Consider the following 3,877-nt stretch of genomic DNA (forward strand, 5'->3'; position numbering starts at 1 on the left):
TTGAGCCCAAAGATTGACCTACTAGCTAATCTTCTCTTGGTTCTGAAACGATGTAGTCTGAGAGGAGTCCAGCTACTGAAGAAAACTCTCTGGATCGGAGAGAGCTTTGGCTACTAGATACAGGGAGACATTTTAAAGAACTCAGCATCTCTAAAAATCAGGTGCAAGCAGTAAAGGAAGTGCCCCCAATGTGGGTTCTTTTTGCCAATGGCAAAATTTAAATCCCCCGTGGATTTGCAATTCCGACTCGTCTTATTAGCATCCCTTTTCCGGAAAGGGGTGCCAATGTAGACGTAGCCAATGTGTGTGCATAAGATTCCTGCATCAGTATTAATAAGCCATCTGGCATGTGCACCATGAGCAGGAATATACCCAACTCTCCCAAGCATTATTATGAACCCTAGCTTTGGGGAAGGCAGGACATAGGCAAGAGGTATTTTACACAATAGGAGTTGGACTCTGGGACACATGGAAGATAAGGTATATCAAGATTTTCAAGACACACCATATCTGGAGCTTGTTTTGTTAAGTCCACTGTCAAGGGGCAGGCTTGCAAAGGTGATGGGAGTGCAACCTAGGTAACGTCTCAAGTGTGGGAGCTTAGGTCAAAAGAGTATCCCAAAAGGTAACAACCTTCTCTTCCAGACTGTACGATGACAACTGTGAGACTCCTTACTTCATGAATACACATTACCTGCCTGGCCCTGGCATCAAAGTTGCAATGCAGGTTCTGGAGCCCTGGATGTAGGACACTACTCATGGCAAAATGTGGAATTAAAAGGGACCAGAGAACCCCTCTTGCGTTTACAATTCCAAGCTCCCCAAATCTAAATTTTCTTGTCACGCATTTCACACTAGATTCCACAGAGAGCTGGCAAACTGAGATACTGCCTCAGGTGGAGTCATCTGAGGAAGTGGGCTGTGCCCACGAAAGCTCATGACACCATCTACTCATGACACTGTTCGTCTTGAAGGTGCTTCAGGACTATTTGTTGTTTTTTGAGGTATTACCGAACATTTTAGAACACAAATGTGATGGAGACTCCCATCTCCAGTTGAAACTGCAGGGGGAAGATAGGGTGCAAAATGGAGTAATAATATTAGAATTTAAGGCCATCGGGGATTTTATGCCTATTTTTATATTTAAAAAAAACCTGTCACGGGATATAAATAACCCACAAGTCCAGCCATGCTACTGTTGAAGTCAACTGGATTTTGCCATTGACTTTAGCACCATGGGGTCACTTGGATAGTATGTTGATGAGAACGATATGGGCTTCTACCTCAGGCTTATGTCACCTCAGTGAATATTAAGGGCATGTCTACACTGCATGGCTATTTCGGGATACTTCTGGTATATCAAAATAGCTACCTGTGTCTACACAAGCCACACGTTATTTTGAAATATTTTGTCATCCCAGTAAACCTCATTGCATGAGGGATAAGGGATGGCTCGGAATAGCATGTTATTGTGGCATTTGACGCTGTGCAGATGTGCCAAATTTCAAATGTCAAAATAAGATACGCAATTTGCATAGCACAAATTGCGTATCTTATTTCAATTTTAGAGTGCTGTGTAGACACACTCTAACTCAGTTCTGAACCAAGTCTGTCCAATAACAATTCAGGTATCATCCCGAGTAGCATCAATTCCTCTCTCTGAAAGGTTTATCCTTGAAGGGCTCCCATTCAAACCGTGAATCCTAGTGAGCAGCACAGAGATCCGAGCGATCTAGCTACACCCAAGCACATAGGTCCAACCCAGAAGTCTTACAGCAAGGCAAAGTGACTCCTAATCAGGTGCCAGTGCATGCTGGACCAGCAGCTGTTTGTCTCAAGAGCGAGCAGAGACTGTCCAGTCCTGGGATTTTGTGGCGGTTGTGGCTGTTGCCAGCAGGTTGACTAGAACTGGCACCTTTGGAAGGACTGGGAAAGTGATGCCCTATTTATATTTTCTCTGTTATCTTGTTTGTTTTAAAGAGCGGCAACAAACCAATGTGAAGCAGAGGAAATCTCATTAAAAAGCATGAAAGGAAAAACGACTCAGGAAAGATAATAGGAGCTTAATGCATTAGCTACGCTAGGAGTTGCTCTGATTGCACGCTAGGCTGGCGCTTTGACTGGGTGAGATGCCTCCTCCCAGTTCCGGTGCCAGCTGTTAGTCAGCGTTTTCAAATGTCAGTCTTGTAACCGGATATTTCTCGTTTGATTTCTTTGCAGCCTTGAGTCCATCCAAATGAATGTTCTCAGGCCCTTAAATGCAGCTGTCATAGTTCACATGGGTCTCTTTTCAATACAGTGATGTAGCCAGAGGCTTGGGGAGCATAGAAAAGAGTGGATGGAGGCTGTCGGGATCAGCACTACTAAGGGAGGATGGACTAGCCAGTGCTATTGATGGGAGAAGGGTTCTACTCATTGGATCCGGTTAGTCTGGCAATAAGAGAGCAGAAAGCCGCTGGAGGGAGGGGGGCAGTGGCAAATTCTCAGCAGCTGTAAGGAGGCAGAAGCCAATGGAGCGCTGCCAATTTACACCATCAGAGGAATCGACCCAGAAGTCAAGAGGAAGCACTTAGTTTCCAAAAGTGTTCCCTAGCTCACGGGGACAGAGCACTTCTGGCTTCTCTCTTCAAAGAAGCAAGTGCCTCTCTGAATCTGGGCACACAACAGTGGAGGAACTCGACCTGGGTGTGTGCTTTGGAAAACACAAGACGAAATTATCTCATCCTACTCTCCTGAGAGTGATTTGGCCTCCTTGTAAGATCACCGTTTTCTAATACGTCTGCTTTGAGGAGGCTGGTCAATGGAACAACAAGGAATGCTGCAGGTCAGGATTGAGGGGCTTTGGGACAGAGTGCATTGGCAGGCTTGCATGTAGAGGGCCAAGTACTGTGGTCCCTGCAGGTTAGGTGCTTGGTTCCGGAAGTTCAGCTACTTTTGTTTGCTTTGGAAAAACCGTTTGAGTTAGTTGTGTTTCCTAGCAGACTGGTGGATAAATTACTGCAAGGCAGAAAGGGTGTTCTAAGGGTATTTAAGATCTGAGTTTCCCATTTTAATTAGTTTATACAAGGCTGGGGTCTGCCTCCAAACACGTATGCATCTGTCAAGGGAAGCTCTGACCAGAGAGAGGTTTGCCCTTCCCCTGTTGCGGAAGTGGCCATAACAACCGATTCCATTGGAACCCAGCAGTCCATAAAAACGATTTACTTATTCGGGTTCTCTCTGCCTTGCAGCATATTTTCAAGGCACCATCGCTGTAAGGTGTGAGCACCTCTGCGGCCTGCAAGGATTTCTCCTCCCAGCTAAGTATTGTCTCTGCTAAGTACCTGTGTAACTCAGGCTCTGGGGGCATGTCTACACTACACAGAAAATCGACGTTGCCCTGATTGATCTTCCGGGGTTCGATTTAGCGGTGTAGGGTAGACCCGCTAGATCAAACTCAAAGGGCGCCCCCGTCGGCATCGATACCCCTGCTCCTCATGAAGAGTAAAGGAAGCTGATAGGAGCATTTGCTCGCATCGGCCTCCTGCTGTGTGGATGGCACGGAAACGTGATGTAAGATATGTCGACTCCAGCTACGGAATTTACGCAGCTGCAGTTGCATATCTTACGTCAACCTTCTCAGATCCTCACTGTTATGAAGCACCTAACTCCCTTTGAGGATGTTGGCATCAGTGGCTTGTCTGAGTGACTCAATTATAACCAAGAGTTTATGCATCAGTTTATGCACTCCAGTGCCTGAGCAGAAAGTCATAGCCTCTGCAAGGTTTACTTGCTTAAAACACACAAATATGGAGCTGAACTCCATGAGCTGGTGTGTGCAGCTCATGTCACCCCATGATCTGAGAGTAACATTTGGCTTCTCTTTTGTGGCAGGGTG

Source organism: Pelodiscus sinensis, chromosome 25, assembly GCF_052426305.1.
Source record: "Pelodiscus sinensis isolate ZL-2025 chromosome 25, ASM5242630v1, whole genome shotgun sequence".
In the NCBI taxonomy this organism is placed as follows: Eukaryota; Metazoa; Chordata; order Testudines; family Trionychidae; genus Pelodiscus; species Pelodiscus sinensis.